This window comes from Moschus berezovskii, chromosome 11 (assembly GCF_049115385.1).
Source record: "Moschus berezovskii isolate FMDL1 chromosome 11, NW_MosBer_1.0, whole genome shotgun sequence".
NCBI classification, from domain to species: domain Eukaryota; kingdom Metazoa; phylum Chordata; class Mammalia; order Artiodactyla; family Moschidae; genus Moschus; species Moschus berezovskii.
Genome location: NC_142470.1, coordinates 256,963 through 269,493, shown reverse-complemented (window position 1 = coordinate 269,493; position 12,531 = coordinate 256,963).

Genomic DNA, 12,531 nt, shown 5'->3' with positions numbered 1-12,531 from the left:
GTCTAAAGTGGCCATTAATTTAGGGCAAGGGTGGCTCCACGCTGATAGTGGGCCTCCACACTCTTGGGCTCTGCAGCAGAGGGTACGGCAGGGTTTCTGCTCTTGTTGGGACTCGGATGGCCCCGGTCTGGGGTGAGAGGGGCGCGGTGCAGGCACAGCTGCTGAGCCCCCCGCCCCATTCTGTGGAGCCCGTGCTCACGCAGGGCGTCTGTTGGCCTGAGGCCCCGGGCGCCCCTGTGTGGGTGTCTGGAGCTCCTTGCCCGTTCACTCCTGCTTCTCTGGCGTCTGCCCCTCTGCATCCCCAGACTCTGGCTCCTGTCTTGTAGCCTCGCCAGGAGCACGTGACTCTGCTTGGCCCCCTCCTTGTGCTGTGGTGGGGAGCCCCCCCTTCAGCTGGGCCGGGGCGAGTGTGGGCTGCGTGCCCACATCTACCTTTTACCGGAAGTCAGTATTCCCGGGCTCTGTTGTCCAATGCCTGAAAACAGTTTCGCATCTATTTGCCCATTTTTACAGCTTTTATGACAGGATGGTTATCTAGTACCCGCTATTTCACTGTGGCCAGAAGCAGAAGAAGAATGGAATTATATTTTCTTCCAACTTGAAAGCAAATTATTTTTGTCATTCAGTCACCCAGTTGTGTGACTGAGTCGTGCGGCCCCAGGGGCTGCAGCACGCCAGGCCTCCCTGTCCATCACCAGCTCCTGGAGCTTGCTCAAACTTATTACCATTGAGTCAGTGATGCCAGTCAACCATCTCATCCTCTGTCGTCCCCTTCTCCTCCTGCCTTCAGTCTTTCCCAGCATCAGGGCCTTTTCCAATGAGTCGGCTTGTCCCATCAGGTGGCCAAATTATTGGAGCTTCAGCATCAATCCTTCTGATGAATAGTCAGGGTTGACTTCCTTTAGGACTGACTGGTTTGATCTCCTTGCTGACCAAGGACTCTCAAGAGCCTTCTCCAACACCACAGTTTGAAGGCATCAGTTCTTCAGCACTCACCCTTTTTTATTGTCCAGCTCTCACGTCCATACCTGACTACTGAAAACACGTAGCTTTAACTTTACCAAATCATTTTAGTGCCGTTTACTGACTGATCTCTCCTTTCTCACAGATCTTAACTCTCATCCACTATAGTTACGTTCACACATACACACACTCCTTTTTATTTAGTTATCCTGTTCTGTTACATTATTCTGTTCATGTATGTGTATCCTTATGAGTTTATGTTTTTAAATAGAAAAAGTCAATTATAGACACAGTATGGAAAGGAGAAAAGTTAAAACTCAACTCACTTCCAGTGTCTTTCTCAGATTAATCACTGTTAACAGTTTCATGAATATTCTTGCATATATTTGTAAAGAATATATTGATGATAACATGTAATATTTTTAAACCTCTTACTGTACAAATAGTGCTTATTACGTCCAGGTACTGTTCTAAAGTGCTTTACATACATGACCATTTAATTCTCGTGAGAATTCTATATGGGGGGAGTTGTCCCCACCTCCCAACTAAAACGGATGATGAGACAGACAGTAAGGGCCCTGCCCAGGGCCACACGGCCCAGGCAGTGCGCCCCAGAGCCCCCCTCCCAGTCTGCCTCTCATTTGCGTCAGTGGTCCTTTTGGGTCCCTAAAGCTTCTAGTGAGTGAGTGTTAGTTGCTCAGTCATGTCCGACTCTGCGACCCCATGGACTACAGACCACCAGGCTCCTCTGTCCATGGGATTTTCCAGACAAGAAAGCTACAGTGAGTGGCCTTTTCTCCTCCAAGGAAACTTCCTAACCCAGGGATCAAACCCCCGTCTCACGCATTGCAGGTGGAGTCTTTTTTTTTAAAAGAAGGATTTTGTACTGAGGTATAGCCAGTTAACAATCTTATGATACTTTCCTGTGAACAGTGAAGGGACTCAGCCACAGGTATACGTGTATCATCCTCCTCCAAACTCCCCTCCCATCCAGGCTACCACATAACACTGAGCACAGTTCCATGTGCTGTACATGGTTATCCATGTAAAATACAGCAGAATATACATGTCCATTCCAAACTCCCTGTCTTTTCCCACTCATCCTGGCAACCATGAGTTCTTCCTCTAAGTCTATGAGTCTCTTTCTGCTTTGTAAGTAAGTTCATCTGTATAATTTCTTTTTAGATTCCACATATATGGAATGTCATACGATCTTTCTCCTCTGTCTTCACTCACTATGACAATCCCTGGGTCCATCCATGTTGCTGCAAATGGCATTATTTTATTCTTTTTAATGGCTAAGTAATATTCCATTGTATATATGTACCACATCTTCTTATTTAACTTATATGCAGAGTACATCATGAGGAACGCTGGGCTGGAGGAAGCACAAGCTGGAATCAAGACTGCCAGGAGAAATATCAGTAAACTCAGATATGCAGATGACACCACCCTTATGGCAGAAAGTGAAGAGGAACTAAAGAGCCTCTTGATGAAAGTGAAAGAGGAGAGTGAAAAAGTTGGCTTAAAGCTCAACATTCAGAAAACTAAGATCATGGCATCCGGTCCCATTACTTCTTGGCAAATAGATGGGGAAACAGTGGCTGACTTTATTTTTCTGGGCTCCAAAATTACTGCAGATGGTGACTGCAGCCATGAAATTAAAAGACGCTTACTCCTTGGAAGGAAAGTTATGACCAACCTGGACAGCATATAAAAAAGCAGAGACATTACTTTGCCAACAAAGGTCTGTCTAGTCAAGGCTGTGGTTTTTCCAGTGGTCATGTATGGATGTGAGAGTTGGACGGTGAAGAAAGCTGATCGCCGAAGAATTGATGCTTTTGAACTGTGGTGCTGGAGAAGACTCTTGAGAGTCCCTTGGACTGCAAGGAGATCCATCCAGTCCATCCTAAAGGAGATCAGTCCTGGGTGTTCATTGGAAGGACTGATACTGAAGCTGAAACTCCAACACTTTGGCCACCTCATGCGACGAGTTGACTCGTTGGAAAAGACCCTGATGCTGGGAGAGGTTGGGGACAGGAGGAGAAGGGGACGACAGAGAATGAGGTGGTTGGATGGCATCACCGACTCGATGGACATGGGTTTGGGTGGACTCCGGGAGCTGGTGATGGACGGGAGGCCTGGCGTGCTGCGGCTCACGGGGTCGCGGAGAGTCGGACACGACTGAGCGACGGGACTGACTGACCGATCACGTCTTCTTTACCCGTCCTCCGTCGCTGGAGACTCAGGCTGCTTCTGTGTCCTGGCTGCTGTGAGCAGCGCTGCAGTGAACACTGGGTGCATACACCCGTTCCCACCAGATACTTCTCCAGAGACACACCCAGGAGTGCAGTGCGGGTCACACGGCAGCTCCGTCTCTAGTTTTTCAGGAGCCTCCGTGGCGGTCTCCATGGTGGCTGTACCGACCCACATTCTCACCAGCGGTTTGAGAGGGCTCCCTTCTTCTCAGAGTCTCTCTGGCACTTATTGTTATTGGGTTTTTTGATCTTAACCTTTCTGGCTGATGTGAGGTGATGTCTCATTGTAGTTTTGATTTGCATTTCCGTAATAATTGGCGATGTTGAACATCTTTTTAAGTGCCTCTTGGCCATCTGTATTTCTTTCTTTGGAGAAATGATTATTTAGGTCCTATGACCATTTATTGATTAGGTTCGCTTTGATGCTGTTAAGCATCATGAATTGTTTGTAAATTTTGGAGACTAATCCCCAGTTGGTCATGTCACTTGCAAATATTTTCTCCAACTCTGTGCCTTGTCTTTTCGTTTTGCTTGTTGTTTCCTTTGCTGTGCAAAAACTTTTGAATTTAAGTCCCATTTGTTCATTTTTGGTTTTATTTCCATTATTCTAGGAGACAGATCAAAAAAGATATTGCTGCAGTTAGAGTCGGAGAGTGTTGGCAGGTGGATTCCTTACCACTGGACCACCAGGGAAGTCCAATAATATTTTCTAAATGTGTTTATTTACTTTGTTTATGATGGGTTATTTAAAAATGTATATCAGCTTTCAGGTTCTTTATTGCTCTGCCTTACAAAAATTTCCTTTTCTCGTGTAATCTGGTTTAGCAGCATTTTCGTTTGAGTCGGCAGTCTTCAGCCTGCGGCCACGCAGTGCTGCTCGCGAGTCGTCCCCAGCTGACCCTGCCATCGGCCCCATGCAGCTCCCAGGCTGGGTGTCCCAGCGTCGACAGTTAGACGCCGCGTTTGCTGCCCCGGTAGCTTGCCTTCACATCAGCGTATCTGCAGTTTCCTCTCAGGGTTGTATAGGCTACACAGCTTGACTACTGTCCATTTTTATATTGTTGGGACGGTTCTTTTAGTCTTTGTCCTCGTTTTATTTATTCGCACTTTGAGATTAACTTTTGTTACATATTTGTCAGTTTGTTACATATTTGTCAGTTTCCTTCCTTCATCCTTTCAGACTCCCATTTCTCCTGGGAAAATGTCTAGAAACAGGTGGATCCCCAGGTCTGGCGCTCAGGGGAGAAGTCCGCCCTGGAGACGAGGTTTGGGAGCTAACTTGATAGAGCGCCCCTTAGTGGAGGCTGACTCTGCCCCAGACGCTGGCAGGTCTGGAGACGGAGGCGGTGTCACAGCCGGGGGTGGCCATGGCGCTCAGCAGCACTTGGCAGGGAAGTGCTGCCTGCAGCCCCATGACTGAAATGGGGCGGCGGGCGTCAAGAGTGCTCCACGGGGTGAGGGCAGGGGGAGCCCAGTGCTGGCCAGTGGGCATCCGGGAGTCACCAGTGAGGTGGGCTCTGGCTTATATCTGCAGGGTGGATGCATCTGTCAGGCTCAGGGACAGCAGTTGGCACCTTTGAGGGGCCTGTGGGCCACGGGGCTGATGTCAGATGAGCAGTGAGCCCAGAGTGGCAGGGCCCGAGCCCCAGGAAACTCAGAGGAGCCGCGGGCAGCTGCGACACGGTCAGGGCTGCAGGGGGCAGTCACGAGGTAGTCGACACCACGGGCTGAACAACCTGGAAGATACCTGTGGAGGAGGAGGGGGGACGGGAGTGAAAGCCGCTTGGTCGTGTCCAACTCTTGGCGACCATGAACTGCAGTCCAGACTTCTCCAGGCCAGAATACTGCAGTGGGTGGCCTTTCCCTTCTCCAGCAGATCTTCCCGACCCAGGAATCGAACCAGGTCTCCTGCATTGCAGGCAGATTCTTTACCAACTGAGCTACCAGGGAAGCCCAGAGAGATTGACCCAAATATCCTTATTTTAAAAAAAATTATTTATACTTTCTATTTACATTTTTCTATTGAAGTAAAATAAGCATAATATAACACCTACCATTTTAGTCATTCAGTTCAGTTCAGTTGCTCAGTCTTGTCACCTGTTTCGACCCCATGGACTGCAGCACGCCAGGCCTACCTGTCCATCACCAACTCCTGGAGTCCACCCAAACCCATGTCCATTGAGTCAGTGATGCCATCCAACCACCTCATCTTCTGTCATCCCCTTCTCCGCCTGCCTTCAGTCTTTCCCAGCATCAGGGTCAATGAGTCAGCTCTTCACATCAGGTGGCCAAAGTATTGGAGTTTCAGCTTCAGCATCAGTCCTTCCAATGAATATTGAGGACTGATCTCCTTTAGGATGGACTGGTTGACTCTCCTTGCAGTCCAAGGGACTCTGAAGGGTCTTCTCCAACACCACAGTTCAAAGCATCAATTCTTCTGCACTCAGCTTTCACTATGGTCCAACTCTCACATCCATACATGACCACTGGAAAAACCGTAGCCTTGACTAGACGGACCTTTGTTGGCAAAGTAATGTCTCTGCTTTTTAATGTGCTGTCCAGGTTGGTCATAACTTTCCTTCCAAGGAGTAAACATTTTTTATTTCATGGCTGCAGTTACCATATGCAGTGATTTTGGAGCCCCCCAATAAGCCAACTTTGTCACTCTTTCACTTTCATCAAGAGGCTCTTTAGTTCTTCTTCACTTTCTGCCATAAGGGTGGTGTCATCTGCATATCTGAGCTTATTGATATTTCTCCTGGCAATCTTGATTCCAGCTTGTGCTTCTTCTAGCCCAGCGTTTATCATGATGTACTCTGCATATAAGTTAAATAAGCAGGGTGACGATATACAGCCTTGATGTACTCCTTTTCCTATTTGGAAAAGTCTGTTGTTCCATGTCCAGTTCTAACTGTTGCTTCCTGACCTGCATATAGGTTTCTCAAGAGGCAGGTCAGGTGGTCTGGTATTCCCATCTCTTTCAGAATTTTCCACAGTTTATTGTGATCTACACAGTCAAAGGCTTTGGCATAGTCAATGAAGCAGAAATAGATGTTTTTCTGGAATTCTCTTGCTTTTTCGAGGATCCAGCAGATGTTGGCAATTTGATCTCTGGTTCCTCTACCTTTTCTAAAACCAGCTTGAACATCTGGAAGTTCACGGTTCAGCACTATCTAATTTCAGGAAATTTTCGTCACCCAGAAAAGACACTGGGAACATGTTACCTGTCTCTTTTTCTGCCTCCTCCCCTGGCAACCTGTAGTCCACTCTTTGTCTCTTTGGATTTCCCTGGAAACAGTTCATAAAGAAGAATCACCCAATGGATGGCCTTCTCTGTCTGACTTCTTTCACTTAGGGTTTTGTCCTCGAGGTTCATCTCAGATACAGCTGGGATTAAATGTACCAGGATTTTACTAGGTGTTGTTATATGATGACGAATAGACATGATTGTCATTAGATATAAATTGGGAAGGAGTAGGAAAGGCTGGCAGACTGACCCAGCTCTAACTCCCAGTGACGAGAAAGGGTTGGAGTCTGGCGGGAACATCCTGCTCCCTGCGCGTCTAGGGCTGACTTGGTGAAGCTCCTGCGGAGCTGGGACCCCCAGTCCAGGAACCAGGACCCCACATAGGAGCTGGGACCCCATCACAGGAGCTGGGACCTCCAGCTCAGGAGGTAGGACTCCACATAGAAGCTGGGACCCCCGCACAGGAGCTGGGACCCCAGCTCAGGAGCCAGGACCGCATCACAGAAACGGGGACCACCCCCCCACCTACACACACAGGAGCTGGGACCCCCACACGGAGCAGCGTGGGCTCACAAGCAGTAGTCCAGTATACAGTTGTGCCTCCTGCACCTGGGGCAGCCAAGCACAAGTTCAAGACAGCCACTACTCTTTAAAACAATAATACTGTGTGTGTGTCTTAAGAAATGCTGACAAGTAATTAATCAGTCATCTGAGGGAGCAAATAAACCTGAAAGGAAGGTGAAGAGCGGAAACCTTAGGAGCAGATATTAATGAAATAGAAAACAAGCTCGTGATAGAGACACTCAGTGAAGCAAAATTGGCTATTTGAGAAGATTAACCAAATGGTAAACCTCCGCAAGACTGAGAGAGGAACACAGACAGGATCAAAGGTACAAGTCAGACTAAAGGGGCTCAGTGAACAAATTTAGGCCCGTACATTTCTAGAAGAAGACAACTGAATGAACACTGACCCAGGAGGAAATAGGAAACTGAGTAGTCTTAAATAGAGTCAGTAATTAAAATCAGAATGAAAACATTAGGCGACTCAGTTGATTCAGCTAAACTTTCAAAATACAGATGCTTTATAGCAATGCTCCCCAAGGTTGCCATAACCGTGATGCCAAAATCTAATAAAAATAGTGCAAGAGAGGAATTCAGAGACACATCTTCAACAACTCCACAGATTAGTAAACCATATTTCTTATGTGTGTATTCCAACTCTTTGCAACTCCATGGTCTGTAGCCCACCAGGCTCCTCTGTCCATGGGATTTCCCAGGCAAGAATACTGGAGTGGGTTTCAATTTCCTACTCTAGGGGATCTTCCCGACCCAGGGATCAAATCCACGTATCCTGCATCTCCTGCATTGGCATGTGGATTCTTGACCGCCGCACCACCTGGGAAGCCCATAAGCAGATTTCAGTAGCATGTAATAATAATCAATCATGGCCACACTTGATTTACCACAGGAGTGAAAGGTTGGTTTAACTCTAGAAGTCAGTGTAAGTCACCCACACAAGAGAAAAATTATATCCTTATCTCAATGCAGAACAATGATTCGATAGAATTCTTCATCATGATAAAAACCACTAGAGGTTAAGACTTGTGTAGTAAGGGGGGTGGCTTTTCTTTTAAAAAAGAGCATAGCAAAGAGCATCACCTCATAATGGTGAAAGGTTGAAAGTATTTTGTTTCAGATGAGGAAAAAGATGTGTACTGTCCCATTTCTGGACTTACTGCACCAGCACACGAATGTAAGGAAAAGAAGCAAAGCATACAATAACTGGGAAAGATGGAATGAAACATTTTTCAATATTATCTACACAGAAAGTAAAGAAATCTGACAGTGAATTATTAATCAGAAAATTTAGCAACATTGCTGTGTACAGAGAACTGCTGCACAGAACAGGAGCAGCAGAACATGTGACTCCAGGTGGAGCCCTCGTCTTAGCGTGAAAACAGGAAATACCTAGGAATAAATCTTGTAAATATACAGGATCTTCACGGAAAAAATTGTAAAACTTCATTGACATGAACAAAAGACCACCCAGCTAAATGAAGATACATATTTTGCTCATTCGCTGACAGTCTCAGTATCACAAATGTGTAATTTGCCCCAAACGGATCTATTCATTCCATTCAACTCTTGTCAAAAGTCCACTGTGTGTGTTATAACTCAACAGGTTGGTTCTAACAGTTACACAGACAGGGAGTTCCTTGGTGGTCTGGTGGTAGAACTTGGCACCTTCACTGCCATGGCCCCAGTTCAATCCCTTGTTCAGGGAACCAAGATCACGCAAGCCATGCAACATGGCCAAATAAATAAAAATATACAGACAAATTCTTGGGCTCCAAAACCACTGCGGTCAGTGACCACAGCCATGAAATTAAAAGACACTTGCTCCTTGAAAGAAAAGCTATGACATACCAAGACAGTGTATTAAAAGGCAGAGACATCACTTTGCCAACAAAGGTCCATACAGTCAAATCTATGGTTTTTCCAGTGGTCATGTATGGATGTGAGAGTAGGAGCAAAAAGAAGGCTGAGTGCTGAAGAATTGATGCTCTTGAACTGCGGTGTGGAGAAGATTCTTGAGAGTCCCTTGGACTGCGAGGAGATCCAACCAGTCAACCCTAAAGGAGATCAGTCCTGAATATTCATGGGAAAGACTGACGCTGAAGCTGAATCTTCAGTACTTTGGCCACCTGATGTGATGAGCTGACTCATTAGAAAAGACCCTGATGCTGGGAAAGATTGAAGGCAGGAGGAGAAGGGTTAGCAGAGAGTGAGGTAGTTAGATAGCATCAGTGACTCAATGAACATGAGTTTGGGCAAAAACTCCGGAAGCAGCGGAGGACGGAGGAGCACCCCGCACCCACAGGACCGAGCAAACTCCGGAAGCAGCGGAGGACGGAGGAGCCCGGCACACCCTGCACCCACAGGACCGAGCAAACTCCGGAAACAGCGGAGGACGGAGGAGCCCGGCACACCCCGCATCCACAGGACCGAGCAAACTCCGGAAACAGCGGAGGACGGAGGGGCCCGGCACAGGACCGCATCCACAGGACCGCAGAGAGTCAGACGTGACTTGGTCACTGAGCAACAACAAAAGCTTCAGTGATTAATATGGTGTCGTACTGGCCCAGAGATAGACAAATAGATCATCAGGGTAGAACTGAGAGCCCAGAGACAGATCCAAACATTTACAAAATTTTGACATGACAGAGCTGACTGAAGTGGAGGAAAGGATAACTTTCAAAAACGCTGTTCTGACAATTTAGTTATATAAAAAACAAAGTGGACTCCCGCCTGCATCACATCGTATAGAAAGATTATTTGCACGTGGTTTAAAGTCCAAAAAGCAAAACATGCAAACTTTAGAAGATAGGAGACTATATTCTCAACATTCTAAAACAATTGCAAGAGGATATCTTCACAACAATTAATGAAGGAAACATTTTCTATGATTCAAAAAGCACAGAATATGAAGGAAAGTTGAATATACTTAGATACGTTATAATAAGGACTTCTGCATATCAAGAGCAAGAGAGGACTTCCCTGGTGGCTCAGTGCTAAAGAATCCACCCGCCAGTGCCGGAGACACAAGAGCCACAGGTTGACCCCTGATCCGGGATGATTCCACACGCTGTGGGCCAGCTGAAGTCAGTGCATGAGAACTACTGAGCCCGTGTGCCTAGAGCCTGTGCTCAGCAACAAGAGAAGCCACCACGATGAGAAGTCCGTGCCCTGCGAGCAAGAGTAGTCCCAGCTTGCCGCTAGAGAAAGTCCATGCCCAGCACTGACGATCCAGTACAGCGAAAATTAATTAATTAATTAAACCTCTTAACCAATTTAAAAAAATGAGAGACTTTGCAACACACACACCTGACAGTTTCACACCCAGTATATACAAAGCATTTGTACAAGTAAACGGGAAGAAAAGGATCCAGTTGGAAAGTGGATGTAAGACTTGAACAGGCACTTTGACCAAGGGGTGGATTAAACAGGTAATAAATACGTGAGCACTTGCTCACTTCCTTAGTGATCAGGGGAATGCAGGTTAAAAGTCATAGGAGAAACGTAGTGAAAGTCGCTGTCGCGTCTGACTCTTTGTGACCCCATGGACTACACAGTCCATGGAATTCTGCAGGCCAGAATGTTGGAGTGGGTAGTCTTTCCCTCCTCCAGGGGATCTTCACAACCCGGGGATCAAACCCGGGTCTCCCGCATTGCAGGCAGATTCTTTACCAGCTGAGCCCCAAGGGATGCCTAAGAATACTAGAGTGGGTAACCTATCCCTTCTCCAGGGGATCTTTCCAACCCAAGGAATCCAACCGGTGTCTCCTGCACTGCAGGCAGACTCTTTACCAACTGAACTATCAGGGAAGCCCCCAAAATGAGATGCTTTAAATATTCAGGTTGCCAACGATGTCGATCACACCAGACAGTTGGGCAAGTGAAACCAATGGGACCTGTGAGCTGCTAGGGCACCATCAGGTACCAGGAGAACTCAGTGAGATGTTTATCAGAGGACTGTGTACACGAAGGTAAACGCATGTAAAGCTGTACAGATGCTGTGTAAGGATGCAGTAGAGGGAGAATTGAGGAAGGCAGGGGCCTCTTTGGGGAGCAGGGGCCCTGGGGGGCACAGAGGGGCTTTGCAGGGTCTCCTGGGTCTGTTTCCTGGACTGGTTGGTGGTTGCACAGGAATTTCCAGTATTGTTATTCTTTAAGCCTTTTGCATGTTTTATAATATGCGTGTACTCATTGTTCAATTTCAGAAAGTAAATACGGAAGTGGGGGCTATTAGGGAGGGTGTCAGAAACAGGGGTTGATGGTGAACTGGAGAGGTGTACGGGGCCCTAATTCAGATGAGAGGTGCTGCCTGGTATTTACGAGTTGACTCACTGGAAAAAACTCTGATGCTGGGAAAGGTTGGGGGGTGGGAGGAGAAGGGGACGACAGAGAATGAGATGGCTGGATGGCATCACCAACTCTGTGAACATGAGTTTGAGTGAACTCCGGGAGTTGGTGATGGACAGGGAGGCCTGGCGTGCTGCGATTCATGGGGTCGCGGAGAGTCGGACACGACTGAGCGACTGAACTGAACTGAAAAGCACGTAAAACTATATATGCTTAGTCGCTCCGTCCTGTCTGACTCTTTGTGACCCCGTGGATTGTAGCCCACCAGGCTCGTCTGTCCATGGGGATTCTCCAGGCAAGAATACTGGAGTGGGTTGCCAAGCCCTCCTCCAGGGGATCTTCCCAACCCAGGGATTGAACCCAGGTCTCCTGCATTGCAGGTGGATTCCTTACCATCTGAGCCACCAGGGAAGCCTATGAGTACTGGAGTGGGTAGCCTTTCCCTTCTCCAGGGGATCTTCCCAACCCAGGAATCGGGCCAGGGTCTCCGGCATTGCAGGTTGATTCTTTATCAGTTGAGCTACCATGGAAGCCCACATAAAATTACACATATACATATGTGTATGTATATATGCCCCCTACATATATCTGAGGGGATGCAGACCAGCTGGAGGTACGGATGTCCCTCTCCTTCACAGAGCCACTCTGGTCTCAGGTGCTGCTTACCCTTATGTGTTAAAGATTAAACGTTAATTCTATATGGAAACAAAAGTTCCTCCAAGTTTTCCCACTCAACTCTCCATATGGGAACACAACACCTAGTGGCAGAGGTGAGACTTTGAAGGGGAAGTGTATCACATTCCCAATAGCTTCAGACAACAAAATGCTTAGAAATAAAGTCTACCCAGGTGAAAGACCTGCACACAGAAGATTACGAGACATTAATGAAAGAAACTGAAGAAGACATATATAAATGGAAAGATGACCCTTCATCCCCAGACCTCCTGTTCATGGACTGGAAGAGTTAATACTGCCAAAATCTCAACACCCAAAGCCATCTATAAATTCAACGTAATCCCTATAAAAAATTCCAGTGGCAGTTTTGGTAGAAACAGAAAAAACCATCCTACAATTATGTGGAATCACAAAAGACCTCAAATAACTGAAGCGAACTTGATGAAGAATAAAGATGGAGGAATC